Raw genomic sequence first — 14,555 nt, 5'->3', positions numbered from 1 at the left:
GCTCCAATCGTCAGATAGTCTGTTGCCAGCAGATCCAGAGGACCAGATGATTTCACTGTCTGCGTGGGAGCCCGCTGTTCGGGTGGTTTGACTAGTTCACAGTTCCGGCACTGCTGGCAGACTATTTCCACTACACTCCTCAGATTGGGATGGTAAAACAGGCGCTGCAGCCATTGGAAGGTCTTTTCAGGACCAAAGTGGGCTCCTTTTTCATGAGCCTCTGTAGCCGCCTGGTCCAACAAGGATGAGGGAATCACCGTCTGCCAGATGAGGCTGAGTTCTGAGCATAGAAACATCTTCCGATAAAGGATGCCGTCTCGCAGCTGAAGCTTTTCCCATTGCCGAAACATCCGCAGCATTTCAGGTGATGCAAATGTGGCGCCCTGTGTCTTTATCACCACAAAAGGGTTAAATTTGTACTGTTTTGCATGTGTTTTGTAAGCAATGGAGTTATGCTTTCTCTGTTAGAGACCGCAACACACACACAATTCACCTCACTCCCTTACTTGTCTGAAGCTTAGAGCTTTGCAGACATGTCCTAATTGGGAGGGGGAGGAGACAAAGCTGTTGTTTTCAGTGTGGAGGAAAAGAAGAACGCTCTTGGGAGCCATTAGACATGTGCTCAACCCAGGAGTGAGAGCTAAGAAGCATCAGGGTGTCAGCCCTTAGACCATACATGCTTTCAGAGCAGAGTGGTAAGCTGAGAGACTGTGTGGGATTACACAACCAACAGCATTGTGTTTTCTCCCCGGAAAACTGCAACAACCTAGGTTCAGTGAAGGATAGTGCAAGTGGGAACTTGAGCTGCTCACACACAGGATCCATGGTGCAAGTTGCCAAAGGAGAAATACACAGTGAGTAGAGGCTATAACGGAAGTTTTAGGCTCTGGGAAGCCTTGGTCCCCGAAGGGATTAGAATAGCAGGAAGTTACACTGAGTCACAGCAGAGAGGATAATTCCCATTCTGCAGAACAGACTGTAACCTGGTGAGAGTTGTAATATCTCCTCTGAACTGCACCTGAACTACAGTAAATGATAAAGTGACTTTCCTTGTCTCCTGGCTTATTACTCCGTGCCTTCTACTTGCATCACAATCTCTGGGGGTCTGCCCTGGTTGGAGAGGGTTTAACATCTGCACTGCCATCACCATCTACTCCCCCAGGAATCATCTGCAGTGCCGGCTATATTACAGTCGAACACTCCAACTGGTGTCACGAATCACTACATAAACTCTATCCCCATTCAATTCTACCCCTTTTATATGACCGCCTGGGGACACGGACCGGGTCACCGCCACTGTGACATCTCCCATTGAAGTTAATGGGCCCGGCGCTGAGTATCCCACGGCCTCTGGGGCGCGTCACAGTCCTCCTCTCATGATAGCTGGGCACCTGTTTAGACGGGATCCACCATCTAAACTGGGCTATCTCATGATCCTCCTGCTACACTCGGACCCACTCATAGCGGGGTTGTTCCATTAAACTCGCACGAGTCTCTTACTGTTTTGTCTCCCGCGTAGCTGCCACCTGGCAGTTCCTCCAAATTCCAGGACCTCCACAACCTCCAGCTCTTCATCCCGAATAGGAGCTGGCCCAGGCCCAGATTGGTAATGTACCCAACCAGGCATTGTCCCGCTGGGCCGCTATGTAGTGTGCCGCTGGCTGGCGGCATCCGCTCCTCTGGCTGCTTGCCAGCTGAAGCAGCGGCTACCGGCCTGTTTTTCCTGCCTCCGGCACTTTAAATCTGCGGGCATGGTGGCGGTTTTACAGGTGCGGGCAGCGCGCATTGGTTAGTGGCAACAAGGCTGGGGGGACGGCACCCTAGGGGGTTAATAACGCGCAACGTGACTATGCACGTCGCACGTTCTTTCTTTGAGGGCGGAGAGAGCGTGCTCTGCTCTCTTCCATCCATGGTTGCAGCAGCACCACTGACCTGTCATCACCCAGCAGCCCCGGGCATCCGGAGGAGATCTCCTACCCGTGCGCAGCCGCTGAGTCCAGTAAGTTCAATGATGCTATCTCGGGCTTTCCCACTCCCCCACCCCCCTCTTTGTATTGCTGATTCGCATTTATATGGCTTTATTACAAGCCTTCTTTGAGCTGCTAATTGTGACCTAGATTATCCTCTAACAGCTACCAGGCCTCTCTTATCCACCCACATCAGGCCGTCATTTATCAGGTTATATACCTACTGTACTTTCTCTTGTAATTACAAGAGAATTATTGGTCTATTAGTAGTTTACTTATGTGTTGGCTCATCAATCAGAGGCACTGGTCAGCCTTGGGTTTATATTATTAGGGGTTATCTCCATTAAATCCTGAACTTATGGCACTTTATATGTGGCTTTATGCCCTTGGAATTTTTGCTATATTTACACACTTGCAACTATTGTCAGGATTTATCTCAAATTATTGACATGTATGGACACTAATTCCTCCTTTTGGTTGCATCATGTTCTGATTTCCTTAAGGTCCTATCACACACAGCGATCTCGCTAGCGAGATCGCTGATTTTGTGACACACCAGCGAGATCACTGTGTGTGACGGGAATCAGCGACCGGCCCCCCTGCCGGTTATCGCTGATCGTGCTCGAGCGGCCTGAGCCGTTTTTTGATCGCTGGTCTCCCGCTGCCCAGCATGCGTCGCTGCGTGTGGCAGCGAGAGACCAACGATCAGCGATGCTGGTTTCCAAGGTAAACAGCGGGTATTCAGGAGTCGCACGGCTCCTAGATACCCGATATTTACCTTGCAAACCAGCGTGTATGCCGGTTTCCAAGGTAAACAACGGGTATCCAGGAGTCACACTGCTCCTGGATACCCGACGTTTACATTAGAAACCAGCGTCCAGTGTCGCTGGTCCTGATCGCTGGGGCTGTCTATGTGACAGCTCACCAGCGATCAGCCTAACGATGTCCCAGCGATCCCATTATGTCGGATCGTTGGTGGGATTGCTGGGACATCGTTATGTGTAACGGGGGCTTTATGTGCCTCCTCTGTCAGCCAGCTCAAATATAATTGTTACTAATAGTGGATTTTCCATACAATAGATTCATAAGAAGGGGGTGCAGGTTGATTGCCATGTATCTACATTTTTAATTAGTTTTAATGTTGTTTTGTTTGAGGTGTAATAAAGGTTTTCACATGTTTTACAATTGTGGTTGTGCATGCCATTGATAGTCTTGGCTTTTCTCTTTCTTTTTTCAGTAATTACATATAGACTAGGTTTTGCACCCCATCTATATACATATTTTTTGTAATCATTTATTGATAGTAGTGCGCCTACCACTCTATTATTACAATGATGCAATCTCAGCGGCAGTACTATACTAGTATATTCAGTGACGCCAAACAGCGGTGTGGCCGGGTGAGTTATACAGGAGCTGCGGGGCTGCCTGGTCTGATGTATATACAGGTCCTGTATATACATCGGACCAGGCAGGCCCCCCTAGCCTCTGTATTACAGGGGCTGGGGGGGCCTGGCAGGGCTGGGATGATGTACATACAGGGGCTGGGGGGGCCTGGCTGGGATGATGTATATACAGGGGCTGGGGGGGCCTGGCTGGGATGATGATGTATATACAGGGGCTGGGGGGGCCTGGCTGGGATGATGATGTATATACAGGGACTGGGGGGGCCTGCCTGGGCTGATGATGTATATACAGGGGCTGGGGGGCCTGGCTTGGCTGATGCTGTATATACAGGGGCTGGGGGGCCTGGCTAGGATGATGATGTATATACAGGGTCTGGAGGAGCCTGGCTGGGATGATGATGTATATACAGGGGCTGGGCGGCCTGGCTGGTGTGGTGATGTATATACAGGCACTGCTGGGCTTTCGATACTTGCGGCATTTGCGATTCTTACCTCTTCCTGCTCCTCCGCTGCGGCGTCTTCTGACTGTGCTGTTTCAGGTCAGAGGGTGCAGTGACATCATGTCTGTGCACCATCTGCCTGAACAGTCACAGTGCAGAGAGCCGGAAGCCACTGACATTGAGGGTTCCAGAGCAGAGCAGCGGCCAGCGAGGAGAGGTCAAGGTTTTTTTTCTATGTTTTGAGCAATATATGAGGCCCATTATATACCGTAGCATCATATGGGGCCCATCATACACTGGAACATTATATGGAGACTTATATGGGGCCCATTATATATGGAGCATTATGTAAGGGCCCATTCTGTTTGGAGCAATATAAGGGGCCCATCATATTCTATATAGAGCATTATATGGGGCCCATTCTGTATGGAGCAAGGTATGGGGCTCATTATACTGTATAGAGTATTATGTGGGGCACATTATACTGTATGGAGCATTATATGGGGCTCATTACAGTGTATGGAGCAATATATGGGGATCATTATTCTGAATGGAGCAATATATGGGGATCATTATTCTGAACGGAGCAATATATGGGGCTCATTATTCTGTATAGAGCATTATATGGGGCTCATTATTCTGTATGGAGCATTATATGGGGCTCATTACAGTGTATGGAGCAATATATGGGGCTCATTATTCTGAATGGAACAATATATGGGGCTCATCATTCTGTATGGAGCATTATATGGGGCTCATTATTCTGTATGGAGCATTATATGGGGCTCATTATTCTGTATGGAGCAATATATGGGGCTCATTATTCTGTACTAGATGGTGGCCCAATTCTAACACATCAGGTATTCTAGAATATGTACAGGACTGTGCCTGTGTAATGAGCGACGCAGCAGTGATGCCTTTAACGGCTGTAATGTGCCTGTACAATAAGCGATGCAGCCGTGTTGCCGCGACGACTAAGCTACTGTCACTGATTGGTCGTGGCCTAACTGTCGTGACCAATCAGCAACGCGGGATTTCGGTTACAGACAGAAAGACAGACAGACATGATAAGATGATTATATATATAGATGGAGCATTATATGGGGCTCATTGCAGTTTATGGAGCAATATATGGGGCTCATTATTCTGTATGGAGTAATATATGGGGCTCATTATTCTGTATGGAGCACTATGTGGTGCCCATAATACTGTATGGAGGACAATACTGTCTGGTTTCTGACCTATTGTAGAATGTACAATAGATATCAGTCAGTCATGTAATGTAAGAAGTGACATTTTTGACATTGTATACCTATATTTCTTTGCTTTATCTGTGCATTATGAATTGAGGCCCACTGAGACTTTCACCCGGGGCCCACAAAAACCTGGAGCCGGCCCTGTATGAACTGCACAGTACCACTTCTCCTGTCGACATTGGACTTTGGGAGGGTCCATATTGGTTTAGTATTTTTAACATTACTATGGAAAAATAAAATATTGGAAAAGCTATTTAAATGGATTATCCCAAGTAAGAGAAGGGATAACTTTCCAATTGCTGGAGATCCGACTGCTGGTATCTTCATGATCCTGAAAATCGGGAGCCCTGTAGAGCACCATGTAAATGCAGCTGTGATCAGTCATACTCACTGTGGCGCCATTCACATGTGGCTCTTCAAATTAGAGTTGAGCGACTTTGGTCGGATCGGGTTTCATGAAACCCGCATGAAACAAAATTTGAGTCGGATGAAACTGGTCAAAAAAAGTCGGAGTTTCGTCCGAAACCCGACCCCAATGCAAGTCAATGGGAAATAAAAGTTGGCATTGAGCGGATGGCATTCATCTACTCAATGCCGACTTTTATTCCCCATTGACTTGCATTGGGGTCAGGTTTCGGACGAAAGTCCGACTTTTTTTGCCCTAGTCGGACCAGTTTCATCAGACTCAAATTTTGTTTCATTCGGGTTTCACGAAACCCGATCTGACCAAAGTCGCTCAACTCTACTTCAAATATCTGCTTTTAGGAGAGTGAGGGGCACGACAAAGTAAAGTAAAATTCACTGATCGGGGTGAGGCGTGTTATAGCTTGTGGGCTGGTGGAGTTTTATGTGGCAGGGCTGCTTTTTTGTCCCAGTCCGGCCCTGAGCTGGCCTACGATAATTCACTCGGGAAAGGGCATCAGCATGGGTATTCTCTGCTCCTCTTTTATAGGTGATCTTGTACCGGAATTTCGCCATCCGATCTACCCAGCGTTGTTCCAGTGCCCCGAGCTTCGCTTTCTCCAGATGAGCTAACGGATTGTTATCTGTATGCACGTGAACTTCAGAGCCAGCCAGGTACTCCGCAAATTTCTCCGTCATTGCCCATACTTGCACCAACAACTCCAGCTTGATTGAACTGTAGTTATCTGGGTTCTTCTCAGAGTCATGTAGAGACCAACTTGCATGCGCTATGACACGCTCTTTCCTGTCCTGTATCTGCGACAGCACTGCTCCAAGCCCCTGTAGACTCCCATCGGTGTGCAAGATAAATGGTTGCATGAAGTCAGCGTACACTAGCATGGGGGCGTCTGTCAAAGCTTTCTTCAAGGTTAGGAACGCTTCTTCCTGGTGCTTTCATAGAATCATAGAATCATAGAATCATAGAATTGTAGAGTTGGAAGGGACCTCCTGGGCCATCTGGTCCAACCCCCTGCTCAAAGCAGGATTCGCTAAATCATCCCAGTCAGATGTCTGTCCAGCCTCTGTTTGAAGACTTCCATTGAAGAAGAACTCACCACTTCTCGTGGCAGCCTGTTCCACTCATTGATCACTCTAACTGTCAAAAAGTTTTTTCTAATATCTAATCTGTGTCTCCTCCCATTCAGTTTCATCCCATTGCTTCTAGTCTTTCCTTGTGCAAATGAGAATAAAGTTGATCCTTCTACAACGTGACAGCCCTTTAGATATTTGTAGACAGCTATTAAGTCTCCTCTCAGTCTTCTCTTTTGCAAACTAAACATTCCCAAATCCTGCAACCTTTCACCTCTCCCCACCGTTCATTCCTGTTTTTTGCACAGGAGGGCACCCCTTTCAGCAGCTCGAGAAGAGAGGATTTGCGATGCTCATAAAGTCTTTTACGAAGTGTCGGAAGTATCCTGTGAGCCCCAGGAATGCGTGCACTTCCTTCACAGTTTTTGGGGTAGGCCATTCCTGTACCTCGGCAATCTTCTCCTGAGAAGGCCTCACTCCTTCAGCTGAGTCAGTGTGCCCTAAATACCGTACTCTATCTGAGTTCTGAGGTGACACTTTTGAGGCTTCACTTTCAGCCCATGCTTTTGTAGCCGACTCAGAACCTGCTCCAGTCTCCGTAGATGTTCGCCGAAGGTGGAGGCAAAGATGATGATATCGTTCAGATAGATCAGAGTAGCTTCAAAGTTCAGGTCCCCTAGACATCTTTCCATGAGGCGTTGAAACATTCCTGGGCATCGGCCAGACCGAATGGCATGCGGTCAAATTCATACAATCCCATTGGAAGAATGAAAGCTGTTTTGGCTTGGTCTTGTTCGGACATTGCTACCTGCCAATAACCGCTGGCCAGGTCTAGTGTCGAAAAGTACCTGGCATTCCCTAACGCTGACAGGGACTCCTCTATTCTCTGCAATGGATATGAATCCCGCACTGTACAGGCGTTGAGCCGGTGGTAGTCCACACAGAAGCGTAAAGACTCGTCCTTCTTTCGCACCAGGACAATGGGGCGGCCCTCGGACTCTGGCTCTCACGTATTACTCCCTTCTTCAACATTTGTGACAGCTTCCCCTTCACCTCTTGGTACATTTGTAGGGGTATCTGGCGATACCGTTCCCTGATAGGTACGCATCCCTGGTGGGTATTTTGTGTGTTATTGTGGTGGTGCGCCCAAAGTCATCTTCATTTTTGGCAAACACTTCCTGATATTTTCCTAAAAAGGACTCCACCCGGGGAACCTGTTGGGGGGTCAGTTCTGAGAGTTCCGCCCGCATGTGCTCTAGTATCCGTCGCCCCTCCTTCAGCAATCTGGGGTTTGGGGTTACTTCAGCATTTACAGTCACCAGCCATGGATCTTCTGGCTTTGCAGTCAGCTGTACTGCTGTAGGGAGGAGGACCCCCATAGAGTGTCCGGGCTGGATCCAAGGGGACCACCATCTGAGTTCCTAAGGAAGCAGTACCCGGGGAACAGAGGAGGAGAGTGGACTGTTGAGAGTGACAGGACAGCAAGGGGAGGGGCGAGTATAAAAGGGACAGGGAGCACGCAGAGGAGTCAGTTGGTGATACGTCAGACACGGGAGCAGGAGACGGAGGGGGCGTGAGAAAATGGGAAGGACACTGACAGTTAAGAGAAGAGACCAGCAGCAGAGGGTAGATATGCAGTGGCCCTCAGGAAAGAGGCGCCGAGCTTATCGACAGGGGACTGCCTCTTCACCCCAATCCCGGGTTAGGAACTGCCCCCGGTCATCCTCGGCCGTTACCGCTGAGCTCGAGCCCTCCGCGGCCTGTCCGCTCCCTCTCCCGGCTGCTGCCATCCCACTTCAGCCCACGGTTGCGGCCTGCCCGCTGCCACTCCCGGACGCTGCCGTTTCACTTCAGCCCGTGGTTGCGGCCTGTCTGTCACCGCTCGCAGCCGCCTTCACCCCGCTGCGGTCGGCAGTTGGGGCCTGTTCCTCATCAACAGAGACACTCTGCACACAGCCCCAGGCTGTGCGCGTGGCCAGTAAACCGCCACTCTTAAGCGCTGCGACACAACCCTGCTTGGGGACAGGAGTCCCATTGAACTCGCTAACAAGTGGGTCGCCCGCCAGGGCCGTGGGGTACTCGGAGCCGGGCCCGTGGGTTTCAATGGGAGATCTCACAGCAGCTGCGACCTGGTCTGTGGTCCTGGGCGTCCATTGTAAAAGGGGAGGATGATGTTGAGCGTGTGGATGATGATTAAAGCTTATTAGTGAATGATTCGTGATGCCACCTGTGGTGTTCGGCAATGAAGATGTTAAGCCGACGCTGCAGACAGATCCTCTGGGACAGATGGTGTGGTGCAGCAATGGTGTTGTGGCCCTCCACAGGTAGGGCAGTGGTCCCAGGGCAGTGTAGATGAAGAGAGAGCGAGGAGACGCAGATGGTGCAGTGTCAGGCACAGCGATGTAGCAGTGCTAAGTATGTTGGCGCAGGAATAAGCGGAGGACACCAGGGCATGTAGTTCCAAAGCTTTACTCAGTCTGTTGTGCATACAGGTGCCCGCCTCGGTGCCGTGTCCTCCAGGTCAGGGGCCCAGCCAACCTCCAGGCAAGATGAAACACTCCGTTCCAACACTCCGCCAACATATGTGCCTTTTCTGAACGTCTCCCTCCTTAGCGCTCGTAGTGAAGTACTCACAGTACTGAGTTACACTGGAGTACCTCCTCTCTGATGTTCTTAGAACTCTTCTTGTACGGCAGACAGCTGTAGCCTGCTTCGGGGACTCCTTGCTACTAAGTCCCGGCTCACTCTCATTGCTGTTGTGCCCCCAAGTCTTGTGTGGGAATAAAGTGGTGACAACTTCTATTCCTCCGGTGTCTGTCGCAGGACCATTAGTATCCATACAACCTCGGGGACCGGACCCCGGCCTTGCGCTCAGAACTTGAGGAAGGGCTCTGCTCTAACCCTAATCCTTAGTTCTCTTCTTCTCCTTACGTTCCGTACAAAACTATCTTTCTTATGGAGAATTAGGCTTTCTGAATATCTCTTTCCTGTGCCAGCAGACTCAGGTCACTGAATTCTGCTGCAGCACTTCCTTCATCCATCCCTCTCAGGGGATCTTCTCACACAGACTGACCCCGTCCTAAAGAACTCCCGCTCTCTTTGTGCAGACTAAGCTCCACCCACCTCCCAGCACTCTTCGTGTTCCAAGCAGGGAGCCACCAAAGGGTGCTTTGCTACACTACTATGTTGTGTGGGATGCAGCTGTTGGAGTGTGGTCAGGTGTCTCCACCTTACCTGGATGGTGGGGTACCACACCTCAGGAGGAGGTGCAGTACCTCTGTGGCGACTGAACCCTCAGGGGCGCCACACAAGCGCAACCCCGCTGTACAACAGGGGGTTACTTCATCTCAGGACTCCATCAGGGCCTGTTGTGCCCCAACTCCTCCTGGGTGCTGGAACGCCTGAAGACTACTCCAAATCTTCAGCAGCTGGGCCCAGCAGCTGCAACGCCAAGGCAGCCTCATCAAAGACGCCAGAGCAGCCTCATCAAAGACCCCAAAGCAGCCTTATTAAAGACGCCAAAGCAGCTTCATCAGCAACGCAGCTTCCAGAGACGCCGAGGGACGTCAGGAGGGATAAGTGACATAATAGAGTATAAGCACCCGTAGACGGCCATACCGTGGCCCCATAGTAACCGGCCTCGGCCGGGTTAGTCATGTTCTTTTCAAATAGTGTTTGGTTGTACTGAGTCCCTGCGAGGACAACTGTTGTTATCCCTTTTTGGTTGCTTAGTATAGCCCTAGCGGCTTCAAATTATAAAAGTTTGCTTTTCAAAGTTCAACCAGTCTCGCGTCTCGTCACTGCATCCTGCGAACCTGCTGTTACCTACACTGCTTCAGATGGAACTAGCTCATCGGGCATGCCTAGGATGTGGGCCACTTCACTCCAGGGACCAAGATCACGTCATTCTCTCCCAAATTTACACAATGTACGAGGACAGTTCCATTCCGCATCGTAGCCAGGGTCCGTGCAACTAATATTCCCGACCGCAGCTGGTCAGCCTTGCTAGTTTCAACTTGTACTTCAACCCCCTCCAGGGGATACCAGCCCAGACAGGCAAGGGAAGCACGGTCTGTCCAGGGGGCAACACTCGGTTGACCGAGACGGGTATGATTACTTTGCCAAGTGACTTCCCATCACTGTATATTTCCTGGGCCTGAGCTGCCCAAATCAGTTGCTGGAAGACCCTCCTTTGAGGGGTTTGGTCACTCCATTGTTGCAGGAACTGGTCTAGGAACTCGTTGAAGAGAAGGCAACCGAGATATTTAAGCACATTCATGCCCAAGGTTACGGTAAGGTCTTCGGCCGCTTCTCCATCCAGCAGCACTACCCCTCTTCTCCCTACATCCTTACCGCAGACCACTATGTTCATCCTACCACCCCTGCGACCAGGATGGGTAAGTGGTTAGCCGCTGTGAGCTTAATCACCAGGCCCCATTCTAGCCACAGCGCCTCCGTGAAGTGTCGGTCGGAAGTATCTTTCAGGCATAGTGGTAACCTGTGAGCCGGTGTCTACTAGACAACGTACTGCTAGTCCATTCATCTCGGCTCAGACCAAGGGACACGTGGAAACGATTCTGGTGGGACTTCTGATACTCCTTCTCAAATTTTCATGCTCCGGGTGGCGTCCCCCGAGCTCGGAGCCATCTAGTTTAACGGGTGACGCTGGGATGGTTGGTTCTGCCGAGGGCACCACTGAGCAATGTGACCAGGTTCTCCGCAGTTATAACATGTAGGTGGTCCTCTTCGCCGGGTGACACTAGTCTCACGTCTGGGGGCGGTCTCTCTGTCTCGCACCAGTGAGCTGGACTCTACAGTCAGGGTTCTCTTGGACTCACAGAACTGTTTAATCTTCTTCAAGTCTTCCACCCATTGGGGGGCAGCGGCCGTGGTGGCAGTTACCTCCCCGCTCCGTACCTTCCCCACCGGCACTATCACTCCCTGCTCCTGCTCGCGTGTGCAAGCCTCACTCCCGACCTCAGAGAAAGTCATGTCTGGCTTTACCCGCATGGGCTCTTGCAGGGCCTGCTTCATCATCACATCACGCAAGCCCGTCACCAGCTGGTCTCGTAGTACCACGTCAATCGGCCCTACGCCTATGCCATCCTTCCGGACAATGACAGTATGGAGTTCCTGCAGGGTATTCATAAACTGCATCACAGTCTGCCCCTCTCTTTGTACCCGGTGAAACAGTCACATACGCAGTTCCCCTACGTCAGTGGGGGCCCCATGCGTCTTCTCAAGTATACGTAGAACTTTGTCCAGGGTATCTCTCGCCTGGGGGAGTCTAAGTATAACAGAGTCCTGTGCCTCCCCCTCTAGGACCAGCACTGCTATCTCTGCCTCCAGGGTCGGCGTCACGGGATGCATTTGCATCATTCCCCGATTGCGCTCTGTCCAACTCCACAACATAACATTGCTCCCAGAGAATTTTGGCAAATTATTTAACATGGCTCCCAGGGAGATGCTAGACCTGGGGCCTCCCACAACTGCTTGGTCTGCCCTCTCCACGCCATTGTGCGACATCCTACCGACTACACCACTTGTAACATGCTGCAGGTGCTGAGGATGTCGCCATGGATCCAAGACAGACCAAGAGATAAAGGTTTATTTACAGGGACTCTACTCTCCACGCAGCGAGAAGCAGTGGGGGGTTAAATGTGACAGAATAAATAGTAAAACAGCAAAATAGACTAAAGAAAGCTATTAAACAATTATGCAGTGTTGAAATGGTTAAACTAGGATTCTTATAACTTATCAGTCCGGGGAAAGCTTGTTTGAAGGGTCTCTTTCTTCCATGTTGGCACCGACAACAGCGGCACTTGCAGTCTCTGTAGTCTCTTCTCTGGATGAGGCTGGAACCTCAGGGGTTAAAGCACGGAGCAGGGAGACGCTGCAGTCCTGAGTCTCCCCTGCTCTGAGTCTCTATATGATATCCCAGCTGTCTTTCCACAAGAGCGTTATTGTGCTCACTGGGAAGTCTCTTTGCCACACTCAGGGGCTCCGTCCTGTCACCGCAGTCACCAGGACTGTATGCTCGGGTCACTGTCTCTGCACTGTCAGGGGGGAGGTCTCTTCTGATCACGGAGGCTACAAAGTATACAGCGCTCTCTATGTTTTGTCCTACAGTCCCAGTCGTATGATGGGGAGTTCTCGCTCTCTCTGGGAGCGCGATGCTGCAGCCTGGTCTCTGTCTGGTGCGCTCTGCTCTGTCTCTGGCGTGCTCTGCTTTCGCGCCCTCAGCCTGCACGGCTTCCGGTCCACCGACCCTTCTCTTTCTTCACTGCCCCTTACAGTCACATGGTGCAGTCGGTCCAGGCCATAAAGTCTTCCCCAGGCAACCCTGCTGCCTGGCTAGGTGGTTCCGGACACGAAGCAGGGGAGGTAACCCCCTTTGGGCTCTTCTTCCTCTTCACCCTCTTACACTGAGGTAAAGAGATTGTTCTGGAACCTGCAGCAGCAGTAACACCAACCGTTGCACTAGCCCAAGCCAAATCGGATCCTGCAGAAACATCAACAGCTGCACCAGCCCCTGCAGTTCCAGCCAGACCAATAATGCATGATCAGGCTACCCAAACCTCAGCAGTAAGACCTAAACAACTAGTGATAGCTGGTGTAGTTATGCACCAAGAACTTTCCCAGCCAGGAAGTGGCCAGCCCCAGGTACTACCCTGGAAATCACAGAAGCAGTAAGAAAGAAAGCAATGTGTAACTGTATATACGGTAGTTAAATTTACCTGGTTAGGTTTTGTTCTTTATTGAAGTTAATAGAGACTGTGGTCATGGACATTGAGTGACCAGAACTTCCTTGTAAATACAGTAGTTAGCACTTCTTAAGGTGCTCCTTGTTGGTTTTACAGTTTATATAGTGAGTGTTGCACTCACATTCAAGTGACCAAAGAACTAAAACCGTCTGGCATGGCCGAAAAAGTGGTCCAACGAGGTGACCAGAGTGCCTTGTAGCCTCACTCAAGGCCTACGGTGGGGGTTTGAGACGGGTTCCCTATATTGCGCTAAAGACTAAAAGACGAAAACTGAAGTTTATTGAACTTGATAGAAGTGTTATTTATAGTAAAGCTATATTGCATATTTATATTAAAGTTATATTATAGTAATATTATGCAACGGTCAAGTGAAAGTGCCTACCATAAAGGGAAGAGGAGTTACCTTTTGGCTGTTATACTTGTTGCGATGCATCTCAGAATATTTTGCATGTTGTTAGCATCTGTTTTTGCTCTGTTCCAGCCCGAGGACGTGCTGTGTTTAACGGGGAGAATTTGGTGCCCCTGCAGTCTCAATCACCACAGGGTACTGCATTTTATCCAGAGGTGTGGTATTCTGCTCTCAGGTAAGGAAGGGGCACTGTCAGGACTCACACACCAGCACTCAACACTAGTCCCCATCTGACCAGGGGGAGTTAATTAGAGGGTGTGGGTGGAGAAAGTAGAGAAGGGGTAGAGCTTAAGGGAGTGACAGTTGGTGGAAGGAGTTAGTGCTGAGGTAAAGAGATTGTTCTGGAAAGAGTCAGTCAGACGAGAGTGAGAGAAGGGGGTGAGGGATGACAGAGTCTGAGGAGAGTTGGGGAGGAAAGGAGAAATTTGGGGAATCTGGGGAGTGGAGCTGAGAGTAAGCTCACCTCAGAGCTGAGCGCTTGAAAGCAGACTCCGGAGTTCGTGGCTGCGCAGGTAAAGAGATCCCGACAGCTAAATCCGGACGGCAGGGGACTTCAGGCCTCCTGGCCCCATAAAACACTCAGCGGCACAGCAGCATAATTGAGCCCAGAGCCGCCACGAAGGAGCGACACCTGTAAAAACGGCTCAAGTGCTTAAAGAAAAGCAGGAATAGAGGCCCAAGCACAGCTTTAGGCAGCAAGGACCTCAGAGGATAGTGCAGTAGGGAGGCCTCCATATCCATCTGGCTCAGTGGATCCTGAACTGCTTCAAGGCTAACCGGATCTCCCTCACCATCTGTGATCCCCTGCTCTGCACCCCGGACTAT

The 14,555-nt window shown here is 50.4% G+C and overlaps 1 long non-coding RNA gene across 1 annotated transcript; it reads left to right on the top strand.

Moving 5' to 3' along the window:
* Window positions 1–1,883: 1,883 nt before the first annotated feature.
* LOC141056752 (uncharacterized) lies at window positions 1,884–14,051 on the top strand. The gene is made up of 3 exons (XR_012221923.1): window positions 1,884–1,999; window positions 6,019–6,143; window positions 13,803–14,051. It is a non-coding gene; the product is annotated as an uncharacterized lncRNA (long non-coding RNA).
* Window positions 14,052–14,555: the final 504 nt, after the last annotated feature.

Source organism: Dendrobates tinctorius, unplaced genomic scaffold (assembly GCF_039654945.1).
Source record: "Dendrobates tinctorius isolate UK_male_01 unplaced genomic scaffold, ASM3965494v1 ptg000199l, whole genome shotgun sequence".
Classification (NCBI taxonomy): domain Eukaryota; kingdom Metazoa; phylum Chordata; class Amphibia; order Anura; family Dendrobatidae; genus Dendrobates; species Dendrobates tinctorius.
The sequence above is the reverse complement of the archived record's forward strand: the minus strand, read 5'-3'. Positions and strand labels throughout refer to the sequence as shown.